This window comes from Actinia tenebrosa, unplaced genomic scaffold, assembly GCF_029948245.1.
Source record: "Actinia tenebrosa isolate PJP-AT-01 unplaced genomic scaffold, QUT_ActTen_1.0 PGA_scaffold4__44_contigs__length_22323623, whole genome shotgun sequence".
Taxonomy (NCBI): domain Eukaryota; kingdom Metazoa; phylum Cnidaria; class Anthozoa; order Actiniaria; family Actiniidae; genus Actinia; species Actinia tenebrosa.
Genome location: NW_028292581.1, coordinates 8,712,256 through 8,737,376, shown reverse-complemented (window position 1 = coordinate 8,737,376; position 25,121 = coordinate 8,712,256). Strand labels below are relative to the sequence as shown.

The window sequence follows — 25,121 nt, the reverse complement described above, 5'->3', positions numbered from 1 at the left end:
CAACGAAGTAAGGAAGAAAATCATAGACCATTTAGAAGAGCCAACCCCGCAAAGTCTGCGGAAGACATTGAAAAAATTAAAGCTAGGGAAATATTACAAAGCTATTCCCTATCTTTTGTCTGAAATTACCGGTAAGTCTATTCCTGAGGTTTCTGATATGACAAAAGCCGAGTGGATGTTTTGTCGGCTGAATAAGGATATTCCTTATTACCCTGACGTAATTTACGAAATATTTTACAAAATAGACCCCAACCACCCCCTGTTAGGATGGATTCCGAGAAAATAAAAATGCAAAACTGGCGTTGCCAGAAACCCCACTGGGGAATGCATCGCGCAGAACACCAAGCTATCCCCAGTGGGGTTTTTTGCATTTTGGGCTTACGGGGCTTATTTCATCCCGCGCCAGAGGCCCTCTAGTACATACACATATATCTTTCTTACGACCCACCAGAGGGTGAACTCCGGACAGCGTCCCGAGACACCCCCTGACTTTTCCAACTTTTCCTCACGAAACCCCCCATCGCGGGGTTGAATCGCACTTTCTACCCCTCCCCCCACGGTTGCTGTGAGTGAAAAAAAAAGCCTCCCCACACTCACAGCAACCGTGGGGGGAGGGGTAGAAAGTGCGATTCAACCCCGCGATGGGGGGTTTCGTGAGGAAAAGTTGGAAAAGTCAGGCTTTTTTTTTCACTCACAGCAACCGGTCCAAATGCGTCTACAGCGAGGCTCGAACTCGGGACTTTAGGCCTCCCCAGCTCCAAAGTCCCACGATCACGAGCGAACGCCAGACACATCTGGACGCTTATGTATGTGAAAAATACTATATTTAATCTGCATAATTTCTAGACTGACGTTCGATATGTAAATAGAATCCCGTCACGCTCTTTTCGAAGCAGATGTTTACTGAGCAAGCTTTCTTTGAAGCTCTTCTTTCGCTTCTTGATAGATCTTTTTGCGAGATTCCTCGGAAAGATCTTTTACGACTGTTTTTTTATTCCTTATGTCCGTCTTTAGTTTCTCGTATTTGTCTTCTTCGGCCAGAATAAGCGAGAATTCTACGTCGTCTATCTTTCTGTCACGCAAAGCCTTTGAGACAAGATCGGTAATAGTATTTACTTTAGCCCTAGATAGAGCTATTGTCGTGTCATGCTTGGATATTTTCGTGGATAGCTTTTTCATAATACCCGTAGCAACAGCAGAAATAATACCACAGGTTGCCCCAACGCCGGCCAAAGGAACTCCAACGATTATTCCCGGCCCAGTAAGCGAAGTAGCAACGCCAGAGCCCGTTAACACAACAGATATGGACCCTGAAGTTATCGCAATCTTATGTAGCGTAGTCCGGGCTCTAACGTATTTCTTCCTAACTTTTTCATAGTGTTTTGTCTGCCCTTCCAAGTAAGCCAGGATTAAGTTCGCTTTATTAAGCCTGAAATTCTCCGCGTTTAATTCGTTAGGACCTGTATCCTTAGTGGTAGCGTGATAATTGGGAACATCTGGGTACAACTGAGGTGCTGATGGTATAACATCCATTATATATACTAATGTACGACGCTTTTGGGAATGATATTGAGGAGCAGCCACATCATGACAACAGGGATTACTGGAATTGGAGAGCATTTAGGAAGATGTTTCCACATGCAGACCCTAGTAAGTTCGAAAGAAGACCCGATGGGATTTACTTTAACGGCTCCAGGATGTACAGCAATGCAGACTTGGAACATTCAAAGCTGGAGCAAGTAGGTGATCAGGTGCAGCGATTGACGATTGTACACCCCGTTCATAAAGAAAGGCCACCAAAACCCGAGCATAAAGCACCTAATTTTCCTAGAAACTTATTGTTAACCACGGAAGATTACCCATTTTACGATGCTGAAGGTGGTGTAAACAACTTCGAAAAGCTGGTAACGCACCTGAAGATTTCAGTGGGTAAACAATCATTTAACGTAATACTAAGAAATATCTATAAGAATACGATGTTGAAGCATACGTCGGGTAAAGAGGCCAGGGAATGGTTAGCAGGGCCTAATATGCGGTATTGGCCGCAGCAGTTAGACTTTGCTATTTGGGCTGCCACTAAAGGTTGTGGTGTTGCCGCGGACATGTTTCACATTCCAATTATGCAGTTTCACGTTGCCTTTACGGTAAGGAGGTTGTTGAAGGAGCTTAACGCACCCCTACCAGGAGATGGAGCATTTAATCCAATGAATAACCGATATGACGCCGCAGCCCTGGAAAGGTTAATTAATGAGTTCAAACCACAGCAAAAAGACTTTCGTTATAAGGAGGGTAAGACGCATGGGCTGGGTATAGTTTACGTTTGGGGTGCCAATGGTGAGAAGCCGGCTGACTACGGACATCAGGAATACCCAAGTAATGAGTTAGAGTTCAGTGATATGGGTGGTAATAAGGGTAATAATTCATTAATTACTAGAATTCAAACGAACTACCCCGGCACTTGGGATCCATTTGTGTTAATGAAAGGAAAAGGTTTAAGGGACCTAGCCAGGATTAACCGTAGCATTGAAGCATTCGTGTACTGCATCCTGGGAGCGCAGGTAAATACCCGCAACCCCATTGTTGGATCCCAAGGCGCTTCACAGGAAACGCAACAAGAATTCCTAACTTTATTTGAGTCTGCAATAATAGAAAATGACATATCTAAATCGGTGCAGAGATATCAATTAGCGGTGCAGCAGTCTAAAGTGCGACTGGATTACGCTTTGTCGCCTGGTTGTTGGTTAATGCCAAGTAATTTGGTTATTAACACCAATTCCGTTGTGGGTTATAACAACAAGCTGCAGCGAGCTACTAAGGATATGAAGTTTGGGGTGAATGACGTGAACTCTGACATGACCAAGGGCATTACTCACTTCGTCGAGAAACCAAAAAAAGAGGTAGAAAAACCATCGAAGAAGGCGCATGTAGGAAAACCCGAACCAAAGAAACCAGTAAAGAAGGTTACCGAGGAATATGACCATGACTTACTAAAAGCCGGCTTAGCAGCTGCAAGCATTGGTCTGAGTTATTATATATGGCGATGAACAACCCCTACGTAGCTGGAGTAGATTGTGTTTATACGACTTACACAGGCGAGAAAAAATACACCCAAGCATCTTGGGTTGATGTCACGGGCATGTCCGTGAATTTGAACTACTCAGGAAAGAAGTTAATCCTTTGTAGTATTTGCATTGGCACGAGCAGCCATGCCAATGTGGGCTTTCGCTTTTGTGATGCAAACGGCGTACTGCAGCCTATGCGCGTGAAGGATAATAACAGGGAACCTGCGCATTTTTCCGTAGAACCCACCCCCCAGAGCGCTGAGAATCTATCGGTTTGGACTTTGCATATGGTTGCTGATTGCCATGGGTCCGTAAAGCTGCAAATGCGCGTAGATGACACCGGGAGCGTTTGCATAAATAGCATAGAAAATCAAAGAGATACCACGTATAACCACGCAACCATTAGCACTTTAACGGTAATGAGTCTCTAACCCTGTAATATATGAACCCACATGTAAAAGAAGATTGGGTTTTTTATTACCTAGAGGAAAAGAAATACATAGGGGATGAGTGGTTTGATACCGATCTATGGGTAAAGGTTGATGGTTTAGGATTGGTTATGTGTACCATTAATCTTACCGGGTGGTATGGCTGCAATGTTGGGTTTAGGATTGTCGATGAAAATGATAATCCATTACCACCTTTCAGAAAAAAAGAAAATAATAGACACCCAACTCATTTTTCATTCGAACCCAACTCTTATAGTATGGAAGACTTAGAGCCCGTAACTTTTCATATGATAGCTAATTGTCGATATGCAAAGCTTCAAGTACGCGCTAGCGACATTTCTGGTAATCAAGGGTATTTCGTAATCAATACTGCTTGGTATACCTCATCGGTGAACGCTATTTGGAATCATAAGCCCATTTCTACTATGACTGCTATACCCTTAATTCCGCATTATCAAGGCGGCGCGAATACTATCTTTACTTATCCGCAGTCGAGGACGCCCAGGAGGACTGACGACGATAAGCCGCCAGTAAAATACTCGGACAAGATCAACCCTTCATCTTCTTCAGGAGTACCACCCCAATAGCGACGACTAATATCCAAATGTTATTCCCCACGAACTTCAACAGTTCTCCGCCGGCCCTAAGTGCCAAGGAAACAACCGAACCCAGCAGCCCAGGAAGACCGGCTGCCATCTTTTTTCCCAAGTCCGTCAGTCCCTTACCTAATTTCTTTACGCCCGCGCCCGTAGCCTTAAGCGCGTTAAGGATTACCCCTACTACGCTCGAAATAGCGACCGCGAATGCCAGCGGAACGCCATACTTCAAAAGGGCTCTTTTTACCTTTTCCTTGGTGGTAAGCCCCAGCTCTTTTTCCAGGTTTTCCTTTTGCGCCCGCAATTCCGCAAGGCGTATTTCGAGCGTATCTACTTCCTTTTGAGCTGCTTCCCTTTCCTCTTCGGTACGAGTTTGGTCCTCGATTACTTCTTGCCTTTCAGATATGTTCTTTTCAAGGTCTTCGATGGCCTGTTCCCTTTGTAGGATTTGCTCTTCTTTGGCATTGATTTCAGCAACCAACTGCCGCCGTTCCTCTAAAGAGTTAGCTAAGTTACTTTTTAAGTTCCCAGCTTCTTCCTTGCTCATGTCCAACTCTGCTAAGGTGCGCCCAAGGTTTTCCTCGATTTGGTTTCTTTGACGCCTAATGTGACTTAATTCATTTTCTAATTCGCGCATTTGATCGTCTTTACCTCCAAGTTCTATTTCGTGTATGTCGGCGAGTACTTGAACTTTCCTATCGTATTCTGCTTTTGCTTCTTCTAACTCCCTTTGCAGCTCCTCGGCGCGCCTTTCCAGGTTGGTCCTTTCGGTTAAGTTGTGCAGCCTTTCTAACAGGCTTCTAGTAGCACGCTGAAAGCCTCTTAATCTCAAGACGTCACCCCTAACGTTGCCCTCCTCATCAAAGAGGTTTTGCGGTTTTGTCCAGCGGTCTTTGTCGGGAAATCTTAAGTCTTGGACGCTTATGAGGACTTTGTTTCCCTTTTCCGTGAGCTTTACGTCGTCAGCATCAAAGTTGTCGTAGCGCAGCTCTAGCTCCCGCGTCGCCCACTCTATGGTTTCCCGTGCGGCTGCTTCCGGCTCGCCCATGTTTTGAAGCTCTATGTGCTCACGCGGAAACGTGTACTCGCGTGCTTTGGGATGTCTTAGGGCCTTTGCAATCCTATCCCTTAGGGAATCGTCGACTTGTTGGGTGGGAAGCAGCGGTTCTTCGTCACCGTCGTTGATATCAGCCTGACCTTCCTCAGTGGTGGGATCGAAGTCGGGGTCTGTTCCTTCTACTTCCATTATATATGATAAGCTCAAAGTTAAATCCCAACGTATTACCTAAGCAGGTTGGCGGACTGAAAGCAGAACGCACCTTTCACCGGGTCACCTTTACCCCCAGCAGCGCTAAGCCAGGGGAAACCCTGTACGTAGGCGTACCCCGCCTAACAGATAACTTAGTCTTAGTTCCTGGCACCTTGGCTTTGAGGTTTGACCTAGCGGTGCAGTCAAGCCCCACAGATGAAAGGATTATCGTTAACAACGTGGGTAGGAACCTCGTTTCTAAGATGAGAATCAAGTTTGCTGGGGAATCCTTGCTGGACTTAAATAGGTACGATCTGTATACCACCTATAAGGATCTATGGTTAACGGCATTTGACCGCGCGCAAAGGATAGAACAAGGAATTGGTAGTGTCATTCTACGTAAGGTCCGCACACCTACGAAAACGCAACCTACTGACGGCAGCGGAGAAACCGCAGTGGCAGACGCAAAGCGAATAAAGACCGCCTATGGTAGTAAGTATGTCATACCACTGGACTTTGAAGTAATCACGAATCACGGTGTGTATTACCCAAGACAGTTATCCGAGCTACAGTTTGAAGTAACTTTAGCAGATGCTAATAACATCATTGGTGGGCTAAGCACTGCACTTACCACAACAACCCCATACTCTATCACCAACTTAGAGCTACAGTACGAAACGGTGTACAGCGAAGAGCTGGCCCGTAGCGCTGGCATGGAGTACAGCTCTGGCAAGGCATTCCTTTACGACCACGTAGTGATGTATAAGACATTTAGCTTCTTGGATAAGACGGATGAGGTTATTAACCAAAGCATTAACCTCCCCCGAAGAAGTCTCACGGGGCTGATGTTGGTGTTTGCTAAACCCTACGAGGCCGGTAAGCGCGACAGCGAGGCCTTTCATAACCCCAACATTACCAACGTTGGCGTGAATATCAACGGCGTTCCAAACAAGGTTTACTCCCAGGGAATAAAGCCCGCAGACGTGTACAGGGAAGCAATGCGCAAGTTTGGCGACCAAATTAGCCCCGCAGAATTCTTTAATGATAAATATGCGCTGTGGATTGACATGCGCACCATTAACGACGAAGACCTACATGGCCAGGGTTTACGTCTAGTAAATACGCAGGACGGCATAACATTGGAGATCAAACGCACCAAGAACGCCAGTGCGGGCGACGGTGATAGGATAAACTGCTACGTCTTCGTCGTGTCTGACGCGCAACTGAGCGTAGAAATGAATCAGCTAAAGAGCGTTGCCTATTGATCCACTCGCTCATCCTTTTGATTAAAAAATATCGTTGGTATATAATGCTTCGCGTATTCGAAAACAACGAAACCAAACTGCAATGCATAGTGCAAGGCGAAACTTTGTACTTCAAAGCAAAGGAGGTGGCTTTGGCGTTGGGCTATGAGCGCCCTAGAGATGCAATTAGAGCACACGTATCTGAGAAATACCAGAAAAAATGGGTTGATCTACAAGGGGCTGCGAATCACCGCTCCTTTACTACGCAACCAAATGCCGTGTTTATATCCGAACCTGGTTTGTACGAACTGATATTTAGCTCCAAACTACCCAAAGCTGTGGAGTTTCGTGATTGGGTCTTTGAGGAAGTCCTACCCGCGCTAAGGAAAACGGGTAAATATGCAATAGAAAGGCGGTTTGGCGGCCCAAACAAGTTAGTATTCAAGATCGAAAATGAAGCCGACCTACACGCGAAGGTCGTCGACTACACACGTAGGTTTTACCCCGATTTCATCATAGCGCCGGGTCTTGGCGAACTTCAAGATTCAGACAGCAAGCGAATAACCTGCTGGCGAAAAGGCTACCAAGCCGGTCAACCCGACCTTTTAATCCTAAATGCGCATAAGAAATACCGCGGGTTGTGTATTGAGTTGAAAACCCCAAAAGGAAACGGCGTCTTATCCGCGAAGCAATCTAAGAAAATCTCACAGCTTGACGTAAATGGTTACCTAACGATGGTTAGCAACGATTACGACATTATCTGCCGTGCCCTGATGGATTACGCGGATGGCATTCGTATTCCCTGTAAGGGCTGTGTAAAGCGGTTTAAGTCCTACGCCACTTTGAAAACGCACCTAAAGATATTCCATAGGTATAATGAAGCTCAGCTTGACTCACTGGCGTGATCTTGTCCACGGTAAAGCATACGAAATAAAAAATTACGTCGTCTTCGAAGACATCGACCGTTTACGGTTAGTCCTCAAAGACTTAGAAGGCAAGGAATATTCCCTTTGGGCGCCGGATTGCGTGCGGTACGTAATTCAGGGCGAGGAATTCACCCACTTACGCAGCTATGGTAAGGTAAATGGCCGATGGAAGTTTGACATTGAAAGAAGAGTCACTCCATCTCCTCTTTGTAGTTAAGCGCGTCTGCTAAAGTCCGCTGCGCTTTAGGATCCGCGGAGCACCAATGCCCCACAAAGGATCCTTCGGAGAATACCCTGTCGCAATGAAGGCAGGTGTATTTTTTACGCGGCGGCTTACAAGGGGTAATGCAGTCGGCAGGTAGTTCGCAAGTAATACAGTCCATATATTGAAAGGGCGATTAGGAATCCTCCCAGAAAGGCAGCTGCGTAGGCTAGCATATACCTTTAAAAGGGGTCCTTATTTTTATTGTTGTTTTGTTAAATGTTGATGATACTTAACAAACAACAATAAAAATAAGAATGGGATTTGAGACTCTTTGCACAAACCCTATCTTACTATTTTAGTTCCCTTCCTAACTTCTACGGGCTTTCCTTGCCACCTCGTTACTGGCATGCCAAGCTTCGAAGCGATCTAAGTACTCTTTAAAGCCGCCTTGACCCTCATACAAACACTGCCAAATATGTTGACCGCTCCTTTGACAGCCGCAGCGCTCACAGTTGGCCTCCCAGTACTCTCTATTTTCCCACCTTACACCTTCTACGAGGTCAAACTCCGCAAACGTTTCGTCTATTTCTTTCTTCCTTTGCGTTAACTCTTTCGTGGTGTCAACCGGACAACATCGGGCGGCAACGTCACCGTGCTCCTCACATGCTACGCCCAGCAGATCGTAATTACCAAGGCATCTATGTCGGTGCCAGGCGTCGGTAACGTCCTCGTCGCAGCGCACGCATACGTTCTTTAAACAAACCCTTCTGCTACGATGGTACTCCAACGCCTGCGCGCTGCTAAACTGCTTATCACAGTCCTTGCAAACGGTAACGTTGTTTACTTCCTTACTGCATACCCGTCTTTCGACGTGATATTGCAATCTTTGCTTGCTGCTGAACTCCCTTTCACATTGCTTGCACTTCATTATAACTAAGTGTTATTTAAGCCTTATAAGGGATACTTAATAAAGTCCTGCACGCTTTCTTTCGCCCAACCGGCCATCGTCAAAAGCGCACCAAACCGTTCTGCGCGCTTCAGACCGCACATTTCATCGTACAATTCCTGCACGCGCTCCTTTAACCGATCGATCTCCTCCCTTTGCATTTCTATGGTGTCTCTTTTATCTTTTGCGTCGGTGGCAATCCTTCTTACTGCGTCCACTGGGTCCATCGTATATATAATGGATCCGAACCATATTCCCTGCAATGCTCTGATAGTAGGACCCACCGGCTGCGGCAAAACGCAGTTCGTCGTGGAGCAGCTATTAGGACCCTTTAGATACCGCTTCGACTATATCGTGCTATTATGCCCCACCTACGTGAATAACCGCACCTGGACGGGCATAGGAGTGAAAGATGACGACTTCTTCGTAGATATCTTAGACCCTAACGAGTTATCCAGCCATTTGAAGTTCTGGCATAAGCAATTCCCTAAAGATACGCAGACGCTCCTCATATTGGATGACATTGCCTGTGGGGACGACGTAAAAAGACGCACTTCCGAGCTCGTTAAACTCGCCTTCAGCGGTAGGCATGACAATATCAGCGTTTGGTTGCTTTCCCAGCAGCTTACCAGTGTCTCTAAGCCCTTCAGGGAAAGCATAGGCTCTCTCGTAGTATTTTATACTCCAAGTAAGTCTGACCTGGAAACCATCTTAAGCGACTACGGCGGTGAGATATCCAAGGAACAGTTGCATGAATACATGCGGCACCTAAAAACGCACCAACATTCCAAGATGATCTTCTCTTTGAGGTTTCCCTACACGGTTGGAATCTATGATTCCTAATGTATATGGACATTGAGCAGCTCTTAGATGAAGTCCCCACGCAGTTAGATGAAAGTAACCTCAAGGAACAACGTAACATCCTTGTGTCTTCTGGGAAGTGTAAAGAAATGATAGGTAAGGAACTTACCCATGAGCAGGTTAATAAGCTGTCCGACGAGGAAGTTAAGAAGTTCCATAAGAGGTACGAGGCCGCCCTTGCAAGTAAGACCACCGACGCCGTAGCAGACTCCGCTATCCGACTTGCCACTAAATTGCTTGGACTTGCGCTGCCCATAGACGACGTGGAGCAACTACGGAAGGACATAAGCGAGGACTACGTTATTGCTCAAGAACTTAAGATAACCTGCGGGTGGTTGTCTTTGAAGTGCGGTAAGTTAATGGCAGTCGCCTCTGCGGCACTTCACGTAGCTCAGCACGTCGACTTGAAGGAGGTACTAGGTTCCTTCGGAACATCTTGGAAGGACTTCAAGAAGGACAGAGAAGTCGAAAAGGTCTTCCAGGCGGCACTTGCTGAGGTACCTGATCAAGTCGCCTCAAGTACTTAGTCAAGTCGTTGTCAAGTCACCTCAAGTACTTAGTCAAGTCGTTGTCAAGTCACCTCAAGTACTTAGTCAAGTCATTGTCAAGTCGTCATCAAGTTACTTATCAAGTCCTTCAAGTCCTTAGATATAAATGAGTGAACCAGAGTCGAAGGCAGAGCAACCTCAGGAGGAGCAGAAGATTACCAAGGCTAAATCTCCAGGCAGAGTTGCCGCGGGGAAGAAGCTCGCGGAGATGAACAAGAAGAACAAAGCCAAAAAAGAAGAAAAGGTGGAGGACGAAAGCGAATCCTTTATTAATCCTGGGTACGTCATTGGCGCGATAGGAGTTGCTATAGCAGCAGGTAGCCTTTACTTACAATGGAAGGCAACGAAAAAGGTAGGACCACCAACATATCACGCGCCCGTGCACGCACCTGTGGAGCCGGCTGTTAGAAAAAGTAAGATCCCTGAAATGGAGTAAATTTATCACCACGTGCCGTGGCGACCTAGATTTTCCTTCTCGCTTTGTAATATAATGTCAACCGCGTTATTGAAAACTGTTGAAGAGGCAGCCATTATTACTTCCATCGTTGCGGGTATTGGTTGGGTAGGTAAGAAAGTGCTCAAAGAAGACTTTACTGAAGACCCAAGCAAGAGCTTCGCTAATTTTGTTAAAATGACCGCTGCCGTAGGCGGGGCTATCATGGTAAAGGATTACCTACGGAAGGAAAAGTACATTCCTAATGTATAAATGGCTAGCGTGGTCGTAGGTGGAGTCATTGCAGCTTTAGCATTCACTGGAGCTAATTATGGTGGTCAATATTTGGATAGATTAGTCAGGGGTGATCGCAGCGGAGATTTAGCCGCCGAAAGGAAAAGGCATGATTTAGCGCTGGAGAAATATCAGCGAGACGTGGCAGCTTGGAATGAAAAAAGACAAGCTTACAGGGATTGGTTGGACAAGAACTACCAAGACAAAATGCAGGCGGATAAGAACTTCGAAAATACAGACTACGCCTTTAAGCTCTATGCGCAAGCACACCCCGACTTTAGAATGAGAAAGCCCCAGTTTAAGAATTACTACCAGCCTTCTAAGAAACAAAAAGATAGTGAGTTGGTCTTCGTAGGAGTCGCAGGGCTGGCGGGAGGCGTAGCTTTGGCGTATCTAATATAATGATCGTCTTTTTGGAAAGCGACAAGAATGACTTTACCACTTACTTGAATCCCCCCATCAAAGCCTGTAAGGTTCGGTTGGTTAGTTGCTCTTTGTACAATTCTTGGTATAATTTGATTAATGGCTTTGTCATCGGAACTTCCGGCACCAAACCAAAAATACCAGATTCCCATTACACCCCTATAACACTGGCTAAGGAGCTAGCAAAGCATGGATATACTCTTACCACAGGATTACCCCATGAAATGAAATTCAAGAAAAATAGTGGGAGCGCTAATTTGAAGGACAGTTCATTGGTAGAACTCCTGGGTCTTACTAATACCACGATAAATAGCGGCAGTACATATGATGTGAAATGGAAAGTCGCATCCTCTTACGAAGTCTATTGCGACTTGGTCAATAGTTACAACAATGGGGAAAAGTCTTCTCTTATGTCCAAGTTTCTACCCAAAGGTAATCCATTTGACCCAGTAGAATACACTCCCATTTCTTTGAGCTATGACTTGTCTCATTTGGTAGAAAGCATAAACGCCACCATTAAGGTGGACGGAAAGACGCTGGATTTCAACGGACGCAATATCAATCTCGTCCTGGAATTCATATAATGGGTCGAACAGAGGACAAACTTAAAAGGATTTACTATGGGCCTGAAGGCTATTGGAAAGGAGCGTCGGCCATCAAGAAACTTGCGACCGCGGCCAGGGTATCAGAAGAAACGGCTAAGAACTGGTTGAAAAAACAAACCATCTGGCAGGTTTATCTTCCCGTGCCCAAGTACATTCCCAGGCCCAGCTTCACCGTAAATACCCCCAACGAGGTTCATCAGGCGGATTTGCTTTTCTTACCGCACGACAAGGTGAGAAAGAAGACCTATAGATACGCTTTGACCGTAGTTGATATCGCAAGCAGATACAAGGACGCCGAACCCATAACCAGCAAGGATTCTGGGGAAGTCGCAGAAGCCCTAGGTAGGATTTATAAGCGCGTTTTGAAATGGCCTAAGCTGCTGCAAGTGGATGCGGGGACGGAGTTCATGGGCGTGGTTACTAAGACCTTGAAAGACCACGACACTAAGATTAGGAGAGCTGAAGCTGAGTACCACAGGGGTCAGAGCATCGTCGAAAGATTCAATAAGACCTTGGCCGAGCGTCTCTTTGGGTACCAGTATTGGAAAGAGCTGGAAGATCCCTCCAAACGCAACAGGGAATGGACTCAGAGGCTCCCCCAGGTCATCGTGGCTTTAAATAACGAGGCGGCCAGGGCTACGGGAATGAAACCCAAGGATGCCATAAGAAAGAAACACGTGGAACACAAGTCCTACGTCAGAAGTTCGAGGGCGGTCGGACTGAAGGAAAAAAAGCTCCCCCGCAACATAGTGGTCAGATACCTCTATCAGCCGGGGGAACTCGAAGGTGGCAGTAAGAGAGCCACGGATCCTAACTGGTCTTTGGAAACGTATGAGATTTCGAAGTCCGTCACCAAGGAAGGGCAGCCCGTGTTGTATTACCTAAATGGCCCAAGTCGTGGATTTGTCAAGGAAGAACTGCTCATAGTCCCCAAAGACTCAGAGTAATGCTGCTCCACGCGCCCGATTACACTCTAGGCATGTCAGCCTTACGTTGCCTCTGCAATGCCCGCGTTTATTATTTATGCGATCCACGGAGAACTGCTGATCGTCATTTGGGTCAAACCTCCATAGTAGAGGTATGTTACACTTGGCACACCGCGCCCCTTTCTTATAGACGTCGTCCACGCATAGGTCAAACTTTATCCCCGCATAGCGGGGATCTTTGCTCTTTTCTTCGTCGTGCCGCTTGTAGCGAAGGAGTTTCTTGGCGATATTCTCCTTAGCTACGTCTTCTGGGGTGCGGTCGTAACGCAATTGCGGACCCCAGGCTCTTTTTAACTGTTTGGCATACTCCACACGGCTTACGGCGGTGTAGATAAGGTTGCTCCAACACAGCCGCTGGTCTATGATCCACAGCGTTTCTTTTATGGTAAGCCCTTGCGCGCTGTGGACTGTCATGCAATAACCTAAGCGCCAGTCTGGATGGGAGGTTATTTTTTCCACCTTTTCTATGGGTACCCAGGCTTTATCATGCGTTACCGCATTTTGCAGTTGGATGTCGGTACCAGGTACCCAGACGTCTCTTTTTTGCATGCGGGTGTCGTGGGGTTTGTAGCAAACAGGTACGGGATGCGTAGGGAAGCGCTCTCGGTGTATATTTAGCAAATCCTTTTGTATGCGAGACTGTGCTGCGCGTTTGCTGCTCAGCACCAGATCCTTTGGATGCCATGTGTAAAGGAAGTCCTCGTAGGACTTCGCTCGTACGCGTTTGCGCAGTGTTTTGCATTGCTCAGCGTCACTGAGGCCCCGAAGTTCTGCTTTCAGGTTTCTTATTTGATCCTTACTGCGGTAGTCGGTGTTAATTTCCTCCGCATGGTCTACGAAATCTTTCAGCCATTTATGGGGCATCTCTCCGGTTATTGGAGGAGGCTGGCAAGGATCTCCGGCGAATATCACTTGACACTTTCCACGGAGGAATTCTACAAATTCCTGCAGGATTTCTAAAGGAACGGTGCAAATCTCATCCCAAAGTATCACCGGGGGTATGTCGTGGATGGCTTCTGGTACCCACTTTTGACCATTCCAGCGGAAGAAGCTGTGGTAGGTCTGCGCGTCGTACCCCATCTCCGTTAATTCTCTTTCCAGACGGTGCGTTGGCGTTAACACCTTTATCTTTGGAAAGAGTTCCAAAACCCTGGTAGTTTTACCACTGCCTCCCGTTCCGTAAAGGTAAGAGAAGCGTTGGTAAGAGATTGGGTCCGCAACCGACGGTAGAGGCTCCCCGGTTGGTTCCACGCTACCGTAAAGATGTTCTCCGTGATATTCTACACGGCCTCTCCATGCTTTTATCTCCTCATCTTTGACGCGCCATTGACCACTTTCTGCAAGTTCATCGGCAGTGTAGAACTCCTGCATCTTCTCTAACACTTCTGGCTTTACATACAAGGAATCCGTGGCTACGCGTGGGATGTCCTCTTTGTCAAACCGTAGCAGCATTGCTAAGAGATTGATGTGCGCATATGCTAGCATGCTGGCACGCAGATGGTAATACTGTGGTCGATGGTCTTGGTAATAACACAGCGCATTCCATTTCTGTTCTTTTTGACCTTCTATGAAGTAGTCCCATTTCTCTACGGATACCATTGTTCCTTGGTCATGTGCACGTTTTATGAGGAAGCTTAGCTCACCGGCGTCTGTTATTAAGCGTCGCTGCATGTGTTTTTCGCCTTCTTTTGCGCCCTGTGTGAATTTACCTATGACCACACGCGCTGTGGGGTTGTGCTCTGGAAGCCATCGTGTAAAGGCGCTATGGCAGAGTATGGCTTCATGCGCTGTGTATTTTAAAAGCTTGCGCTCTTCGAGGAACTTCAGTAGGGGTATGGGTATCCATTCTTTCTCCTGCAGGTGCTTCCCATACCACGCGTAAATTATGGGATGTAAGTCTTTTGCTAACTCCCAGGTGGTCAGTCTGATGAACCCCGTTGCTGGGGCGTCGTAGTAACCCGGTAGTGACACCTTAAAGAATTGGGAGTCTGGATGTCCGTAACGGTCATAATACTCCTTACAATCCCCAAGGCCTTTGAAACTGGCGGGGTAACAGTGTTTCATATCCAACGACACGTACTCGTCTTCGTTGTACTCCATATTCCAAAGACCGCCGTGACCGTGTTCTACGCAAGCTTTGGAGATATCTTTGAACTCTTTTGGGGTAGGTTTCCAGCCGTTCCTTTTCTTCGCGGCTAAGAAGTCCAAGCTGCGAGAGCTGAGCACTTCGTCTGAAAAGTCCTCACCAAGGGTTTCGCAGGCGCTTTTAATGCGTCGATGTTCCACTTCTGGTCGGTATAAAGTACCATCTTGCGTCATGAATTGACATCCTTCTGAATCCATTAACCAAATAGAATTCTCATGAACTAATTCTGTCAATGGGGAATTTTTATAGACCTTTGTCTCCTTCTTTCTTGGGAACCTCAACTCCCTCCACGCGTGCGCGTTGTGTTGGTAAATGACTATGGGAGCACCTTTGCCTTCGTATTTATGCGTTCCTGGGTAAATAAAGCCGTCGGTGATATCTTTCACATGGATTCGCCTTCCTAACGTGGTTTCCAACTTCTTGATGTTTTCGATGGTTCCTCCAGTTTTACGAGTAGAATGCTCCCATTTCCTGATGGCTTCTCTTCTTTTTGGCGTAAGCTTACCACCCCGAGAGGAATCCTCGAAAAACTCCCTAACCAGCTTCCCAACGCAGTTACCAGGATGTCGCATTGGTTTAAGCTTCTTAACGTCCGGCTTCTTAATTTCGTATGCACCGTAGATGACCACGGTAACCGGGTAAGCGACCTCGTAGAAGAGCATGTCTATTCCCTCAAGTGCTCCCGGTCGTGTGTGCTTATTCAAAACGAACAGGTTCTGCTTACCAGACGCTCTGATAGGATTACGACCCTTTTCTATTATCCACTCACCGTCTAAGTACTTTACGAATGTCAACTCCAAACGGTAATCGCCGGCTGGCATTCTGTTGATTATCTTTTCAGCCATTTTGTAATTCATGGTTTTGTCTGTCTTTCCCTCCATAAATGTAGCGAAGACAAAGTCAGCGTCTGAGTTATCCATCACCTGATTTCCGAGCCTGCGCACAGTTTTGTTTTGAATGTCGTTGATGGTGGCCATGTATATCTAAGGAATATTTTAACCTCCGTTTGCGGTAAATCTGCTGTACCCGTCTTCGTAAATCCGCGAGTTAAACCCGTATATCTTTGGCATCGATCGCGAGTCCCCCTACCTGCTGCTGTGTTTCCGCAGTTTCCACATTTTCTCATGTTCCCGGTTCCGGATTTTCCTATGGCGTGCACGCTTTGGTTGTCAAGCGGTTTGTTGGATAGCTGTGCTACATGCGCCATCGTTGCTTCGTAAGTTCTGGCGTATTCGATTGCTTTGTCAAGCGTTAAGTCGTTTCCGTGCTCTAGTATTCGCTCTTGAGCTTTAACATGCTTAGTGCCTATAATCAATTGTTCAATCAGGCGTTCTTCTAACTCCTGTTGATCTCTAAACTTGCATTTATTTGCATGATTCCTGCACCTAGTCATGAAATCATCAGTGCTCTCATCGTTATTTTGTTTTAGATGTTGTAGCTGATATCTTTCTAATCTAAAGTTAGTTTTAGGTGCAAGATGCTTTTCGAATTTGGACCAAATAAAGTCGGGCTTTGTTTTGTCATCGTCGTCGGCCCACGTGAAACTGTTGTATATATCTACGCCTTGACGGCCTATCCAAAGTAATATATATGAGGATTTTTCTACATCTGATTTCTTTGAGAACGGACCGGTGAATATTAATTGGCAATATTGTTTAAATCTAGCAAATTCGTCGGTGATATCGGCTCCAGCTTGCCAGTTCATAACAGGGGGCGTGAACCCTGTCGCCATGCTTGATGTGTTTCTTGCCGAAAAAACGCTTATTTCTTAATATTACTGACCTTCCAGTGTCTTGTGTGTTTAGTGCTTTACTTCTGACACCATGTCATGATATTTAGTGGAGGCTTTGATTATGATTGCTTGCTTTAATGATGATTAATTCGGCATACTTATTCTGGTGCTTAACTTGATACAATGTGTGTAGAGAGAGGGGAGAGAGAGTCATATTACATTTGTTACATAATAGAGCCTAATGTTGCGTGACAAGTATATATTATTACACCGTCCTTGAATCCCATGGTGTCAATTCGGTGAGTTTTTTGTATGATGACCGCTATGATGGAGAATGGACGTGTTTCACAGAGCTCTCTCCAATCTCAACCCAAAACTCATAGAAAAGTTGACAAATATCTCGATTACATCGCAAATGGCAACAGGCTAATCAGAATGGTAGTGTGACTGAACTGGAGAAATTTCTTAGTGAAATAGACCAGTTTCGAATTCCAAATTACCGCTGTATTCCTTGATTACAGACTCATTTGCACAGGGTTAGCCTCGCATCAGTGTTTAAATATTCACAAATACCAACGGGAAAGTAAAGAATGCACAACTTCAACAATACGAACACTTTGAAACTCGGCGGACCTTGACTGGAACACGTGAATATTCTGCACAAACTCGAGGCTAACCCTGTGCAAATGAGTCTGTAATCAATAAAAAACAGCGGTAATTTGGAATTCGAAAGGGGTTTATTCTGGTCACCGAAACGAATGAGGTTGGTAGCACGCTTAAACTGACTGTCAATACTACTGCTAAGTGTACCGTTTTCAAAACGTTGTATGCTACAGTTAACTTTTATCCATCAACCAAAACCCTACAAGTTCAGTCCGGGGGGGGGGGGGGGGGGGGTACTACCACCCCAACTTGGGTAGGGGTGTGCCGCCAGGACCTCAAAATATGCAACCAATTCTGCCTGTTATGCAGAACTAGGTCGACTCCGTCTGCATGTAGCTGTAAGCTTAAGATGCATAAAATACTGGCTCAATCTAGTTACACCTACATCGAGCCATAAAATTACATTTTTAGCATATAAAGAAATGATAAGCTCCAGCCGTAAAATTTGCTGGAGCCAAAAAGTAAAAGAGTCATTATTAAAAAAATGGGCTGGGTGATATATAGCTAGAAGTAAATTCCAATACCTCTCGCCAGCCAAACGTCTTTGTTACTATCAAAACGAGATTTGAAGACATAGAGAAACAAAACTGGCTCGGGGAGATCTTTAATGATAAAAGCGACACCCCTGGCCAAAAAGAACAAATTAAGAACGTATCGCCTCTTCAAAGTTAGTTATATGTTAGAAGGTTACCTAATAAATGTAAAAAATTTCAATCACAGAAGAGCCTTAACTAAGCTAAGAATAAGTAACCATGACCTAGAAATTGAAAGAGGCAGATACTCTAGTTACAAGAAGGTAGAGGAAAGGAAGTGCTTTCATTGTACTGATATAATAGAAGATGAAAGACACAATTAAATGTCCTCTATACTCCAAACTTAGAGAAGAATTTCTTATGCAAAATAACATAAATAACTCCCTTACGGAGGACCAATTGTTCCTAAAGTTGATAGATCCTCCCCATATTTTACAATCAGCTGCAGCAAAATACGTTTACAATTGTTTTGCTCTGCGTAGTGAAAAAAAGCAACAACAACAAAACAAATAAAAATCAATACTTGTATAATATTGCATAAAGATGATTAGGATTAGTAACGCATTTTATCGAAATAATTATATGAACATTTATATATACAGAATATATATGTACGTATGATGTGTATGTGTGGAATATGTGAATATAGATATTATGCATAAACATACGTATATATTCGTAACTTATTTGGAACTAAGTTGATGTGCAACTTTGTACAAAACGCCAAATAAAATATGTCTGTCTGTCTGTCTGTCTGTCCTCAAAACCCTGACCAATATCCCAGACCTAAAATTTTGATTTTACATACCCTACCCCAGACTAAAACTAAGAATTGTACACCCTATCCCAGACTAAAAGACGGAAAATACGGTTTTACAATCGATTGCAATCAATATTTACTAACATTTTTAATGTTTTTGTGTCGGCAGAAAGCGTAGCCTATTCGCCATACAAAAACGACCAAATCGTTGACCCTATACCAGACCAAAATGATACCCTATCCCAGACAAAATGTCCAAAAATGATACCCTACCCGACCCAAAAGCCAAAAAACCATACCCTATAGGGCGGCACATACCCGTATAGCATATATAGGGAAGTACCCCCCCCCCCCCCCCCCCCCCCGGGAAGTTCAGGGGAAGTCAGGCAATGATTTAAGGAAAAAATTGATTGAGCTTCAGGCCCTCAACAATGAACTTAATGATGCTGATTATCCTGAGTTTCCTACGCCTAACTTTGAGGAGTTTATAGCCGTGGTCAATGATGTTCCACAACAAGACCTTAGGCCCCGTCCACACGTATCCGGAAATTTTTATATCCGCAAATTATTTTTTGCGGATACGAAAATGTTTTCACCGTCCACACGTATCCGTTTTCGCAACCCGTGTCCGTTAAAAAAAATTTGCGGGCACAAAAATTTCCGGATACGTGTGGACGGGGCTTTATTAGAGATTGGAAAATTTTATTGATTCTGCTGAAGAAGCAAGCAAGGATAACTCAAAATCTGTATTCGATATGGGTTATAGAGATGAAATTAGTGAAATATGGAAAGCGATTAATTTAATTAATTCAAAACTTGAAGATACTGTTAAAGAAAAATGTGAATCTTCATGCACGAAATCTACCAAAAGCCCTGGGGAATTGCGTTCCATAGAAAACCTATCAAACGAAAATGATTTATTGAAAAGAAAACTCAGTGATATGGAAAAAGAGCTCCAACAAACCAAGGATGTAAATCAAAGCCTGATTACAGCCTTAAGATTGCTTAGTGTAAACTCGTCAAAACATTCAAAATTAGCTGATGATAAGAAGTCAAGCTCCTTAAATTGGGACGTTGCCTTTGAAGAAATACAGACTACACCTAAAACCAACCCATTAGTAAATAGGAAACGGTTTGAGATTTTACTTAACCACGATATCGCAGAGAATAGTAGTGATGGTGAGCCCCCCCCAAAATCTTTGAGTGTACTAATTGAAGCCACAGATCTAGCCAAAAGAAAAGATATGAAGTGAATCATGGAAAGTCAGAAAGCACAAATGAAATCAAGGCAATCAATGACAATGAGGATGCAGTTCAGATTGATGATTATAGATCGAAGCAAAAAGATAAGTCAACCTCAAGGAACAGGCAAAATGATGAAATGGTCAAAAGCATACAAAAGAAATTATCGCAGACCATTGATCTTACGAGTGATACGAGTAACATCTGTAATCCTCAGAAACCAACTAATCTGCCGACTCAAAAAAAGAAAACAAAAGATCCAAAAACTACACTGATGAACGAAAAAGACGAAATTTGGATCATTGGTGTCTCCATAATTAGGCCATAAAATGTCATCGCACTCAATGAGCATTAAAGTTTCTACGCATCCGGGTTGCACAACTAGAGACATGATGGACCATATTAAACCTGTCCTGAGGCGCAACCCTAAGAAGGTGGCCATCCATGTTGGTACTAATAGCCTTCGTTCTACTCAATCATCAGAGTCCTGTACTGATGAGATCGCTAAACTAGCCGCCATGGTAAATTCTAATAAGACTACCAAAGTGGTCGTCTCAAACATTACTACAAGAACTGATGATGTCAGCTTAGGTAAGAAAGCCATTGCTGTGAATACTATTCTTAATGAGATTTGTGAGAAGAACAAATGGGATTTCATAGACCATTCAAACATCAATGCAAGCCATCTTAATGCTAGTAAGCTTCACCTAAATAAAAAGGGCACTGCGGTGCTGGCTAGTAATTTCATAACTTTTTTAAAAGTTAAATAGGTTACAAAGGCCGGGGAGTCTATACTCATATCTAATAGTTCAAAGACTAATGAGGAATCGTCTTGTAAGACTAATGTATTTGGTCGTGGTTTGGTGATGGCATGTTTAAATATCAATAGTTTACTGGCTCATATTGATGAACTTCGTGTTTTTCTTTCAACTGCCAAAATTGATATTTGAGCAATTAATGAAACTAAACTAAATTCTACTATATCTAACGAAGAAATCTATATACCACAGTTTGATATAGCTAGTTTCTATATAAGAAATAACCTAAATTACGAAATTCGTAGTGATCTTGATGACGAATTACTTGAAGTCTTGACCATTGAAATCACTAAACCTCGATCCAAACCTCATCTAGTTAGTACATGGTACAGACCTCCTAGCTCACCAGAAAGACCGTTGGTTGGAAAGATAAGTGAACACTATTTAGTATCCATTTAGAAACAAAGATATATCAATTCAATTAGAAATCTACAAATAACTGAAACAATCGCACATATTTAAAACCAAATCCGTCTGTCCTGGCGCCCTTGGATCTTCTAAGCAGTATTGATGTGAACAAAGCAGTGAATCTTGATAGAATTCCCAATAACTTGTTAAAATTAGCAGCCGAAATCGTTGGACCATCCCTAGCTGAAATTTTTGGTCAATCTATCATGACGGGCACTCATTTCCGCGCGAGTGGAAATTAGCCAGAGTAGCACCTATCTTTAAAAAAGGAGACAAAAATGATGTAAATAATTACAGGCCAATTTCAGTAGTGTCCACTATATCTAAAATTTTCGAAAAAATTGTATTTGACCAACTCTATACTTACTTAAATACAAATGAATTGTTAGCGACTTGCCAATCAGGCTTCCGTACACTGCACAGTACTCTAACTGCCTTAATAGAAGCAGGGGCTTGTTTAATGGTGCTATCTTCATTGATTTACAAAAAGCTTTTGGTACTATTGGTCATGAGATTTTGCTAACTAAACTAGTAAACTATGGTGTCGACCAACTGTCAGTTTCCTGGTTTAGGTCTTATCTAACTAATCGATTACAGAGAGCATGTGTAAACGGAAGCCTGTCTGGCCAAAGTGCAGTAAGATTTGGTGTGCCCCAAGGCAGTAATCTTGGGCCATTACTTTTTCTAATTTTTATCAACCATCTTCCTAACTGCTTGGATTCAGCCTCAGCACGGATGTTTGCTGATGACACTAACATCACTGTTCATGGTAACAACATTCCAGATCTTGAGCCTGTACTCAATGCAGAAATTAGAAACATCCATAAATGGCCGGTTACTTAGCAATAAGCTAAGTTTAAATGTTACCAAAACTGAATTTATGGATGATTATTAGCTCTCGCCAAAAATTTACTGAACATGACGATTTTCCAATAAAAGTAACGATTGGCGATAACGAAATTAAAAAACGCCGATCATACGAAGTCGCTCGCCGTTACAAAAGACAGAAATTTGAATTGGTCTATACACATTCAAAATGTTATCAAGAAAGTCTCCTCTTGCATAGGAGCCTTAAAACGCGTGCGTCCTTTTATCTCGATCAGTACTGCCATTCAAATTTATAAAACGCATATGTATCCAGCCCCACTTCGACTATTGTAGTACGGTGTGGAGTGGCTTAAGTCAACAGCTAAGTGATCGACTTCAAAAACTTCAAAATCGCGCGGCAAGAGTTATTACAAAAACTAACTATGAGACTCGATCTAGCCAATTACTTGTCGACCTCAATTCGGACGCCCTTGCAATTCGTCGAGATAAGCAAAAAGCAACACTAATGTATAAGACAATGAATAAGCGCGTGCCAACGTACATCCAAAATCTCTTTGAGCTGAAAAAACTTAATTACAACTTACGTAATCAGGAAAATACATTTTCAGTTCCTAAGCCACATACTGAGTATCTTAAGAATTCTTTTTGTTATAGTGGCTCTTCACTGTTGAATAGCCTTCCCCAATCAGTGAGAGAGGCAAAAATCTCACAATTCAAGAAAACTGCGTTGAAAATGTGTTTTCTTAATGTAAAGACTCCCACGGCCTACATGTAAAGCAGTATCTAAACCATGTATATTATATATATATCTGTATTCAGTTAGCATTTATATTATATATATTTAGCTGTAATTGACTGATGTATTTTACCGTGGTTAAATAAAGATTCAGATTCAGATTCAGACTGTTTTCCTTTTTATTTCCCTTTATACATGTTAGCCTTGGATTATTTTAGGTTTCGCCGGGCCTTTTCCCTAGCCTGTTTGTGACTGGTTTGTCTGACACAATAAAGTTTTACTTTAGCCTTACTCAACTATGCCCGCGTAGAGCCAAATCGACACAATTCTTTCGAACGAAACACGCTATTTCAGGACTTGAGATCTTCTTCCAGTTAAAAGTTAACCTCCTCTGAGCATCCTCAACTGCTGCAGTTTGTGTCAAAAGCTTTACTTGTTGGATATAAAACATTTTCCCATGATTCTAGGTTTTTGGTGACTAACTTTATTGAAATAAGTATATACGTCTATAGCTTCGTTCAGAGACCAATATGTAGCCTAATAATGAAGAGGTCAACATAGCCTGCGTGGCGCGGCTCTAGGGGATTGGGGACGAGGGAAAAGGGAAAGAAAGGGAGGGGGAAAGGAGAAGTTGGCGATACACGAAAACCAAGGGGACCAGTGCAAGCTACTTTCTCCCTTCCCCCTTCCTCCTCCCCCTCCCCCCTTCCCTTTTCCAAGGCTAAGGTCAACAGAGGTCCTTCACGCTCAATGGAGATAAGCAGACAAAAAAGGAATGTGTCAACAAGAATAATCATCCGAAATATGGCATTGAAGTTCATGTATAGTGTATGTATATTATATTCAAAATTTAAAAATCGTTATATAAAGTTATCTTCATTGATCAGTATTTTTTCTGTCTTCTTAATATCGAGGTTCATTCATGCGGGTATTTTCAAGAACTTTGTGAGCAATATTTGCATATTTTGAAATTTCATGAACCGTAAACCGTAAATTGAAATGTTCGTTTGTTTATTCATGAGAAAATTTTATTTCGCATTTCAATCTTCTCTGCGAATGCGCTTTTCCAATTAAACCTTTAAGAAGCCTTAGACGGATATAATATATCAGGATAAACTATATCCATGTCCATGCAGCTAAGCTTTCATGAAGCTTCATCAAAGAATAGTGTTATGTTTTTTTAACTGAAAAGCTATGAATTAAATGCTATCAAGAATAGGAGATATGAAAGAGTTAATTACCTAGAACGGTGGCAATAAGCCATATACATCCCGAGGGCCGCAGACCCGAGGGGTGTATAGGCTTATTGCCGACGTTCGAGGTAATTAAGTATTTAATTTATCAATCAGTTTTCTATCAAATGTTGCTCATTATAAATGCGAAGTCTATATATAGTTATTAACCGGTTAATAACTGACTATATATTGACCTCGCATTTATAATGAAGGTTATAACAAAAATAAAGCCTTGTGAATAACAAAGAAAACCGTGTCAATAGAGAAATAATTACTAGTAAGTTTGAGCAAATGTTCGTACTTTTAAGCGGTTCCAGATATGAATGGACCCTTCCCAAAAGCATCAAAAGAAAACTCAAAAAAAATCATAGTTCTTGATGGAATTTGTGGCATATATTTTGTATTTGTATGTTTGCGTTCAAAGTTCCATCGAAACGTGAATACAGCAAGCTGGAAAAATCAACCTACTCAAAAAATATTACAAAGTGCAAAATTTCTTTCTAGTCCTTGCATTCTCTAATGCATTCTTGCAACAGTTCCAGCTCCAGCATAATCTGTTTGTTAAAATCTGCTGATTTAAACGTAGATTCAACTTACCACAAGGAAGAATCCATCACGCCCATAGACTGAGCAGTGCCAAGAACTACATAGTCTGTCTATAAACATCGAAAGAGTTTCTCTCTTAGTTATTACGTTCACAACTAACTGTACTTCTTGCAAAACGGTGCTCAAGACTTGATTGCCATTACTGTATCGATAATATCGTCAGTTGAACAGAAACAGAGAAGTTTAGATCACTTTTAAGATGACTCTAAAGTATCGAAGCGGAAGCAAAAGTGCTTACTTGCACTAATGAACACTTACCTCGTGATCTAGCTGAGCAAGATATGCTATGACCCGCTCTTTAATAAGCAATATGGTCTCCATCCTCTGTTTTTCTCTTTCAGTCCTGTAAGAAGAAAAAAAGAGGTTTTTTTATTGCTAAATCTACGATGTTCATTACTTAATATTTATAAAATGCAGACTGATACCACACTTTGTACGTGGCGGGGGGGGGGGGGGGGGGGGGGGGGGGGGGGGGTGGGGGAGTTCTGGTCCCGAATCACGCGCTATTTTTTTCTTGATATCCCGCGTGCTGCTGCAATTGTAGCGACGAACAAATTCAAAATATTCAAAAGCGTATGAATATTTAC

At 43.4% G+C, this 25,121-nt stretch overlaps 1 protein-coding gene across 2 annotated transcripts in view; it reads right to left on the bottom strand.

The window, feature by feature from the left end:
• LOC116296842 (uncharacterized) overlaps window positions 1–24,927 on the bottom strand; it is a 36,926-nt gene extending 11,999 nt beyond the window's left edge. The window contains exons 1-2 of one of the 2 annotated variants that reach the window (XM_089036750.1): window positions 24,793–24,927; window positions 24,526–24,584 (exon numbers count right to left, since the gene is read on the bottom strand). The gene's annotated coding sequence lies outside the window, so the exon portion shown is untranslated. Of the gene's footprint in view, window positions 1–24,525; window positions 24,769–24,792 lie in introns of those variants that run through there. The other variant, XM_089036749.1, reaches the window with a different exon arrangement.
• Between the last annotated feature and the right edge of the window lie 194 nt (window positions 24,928–25,121).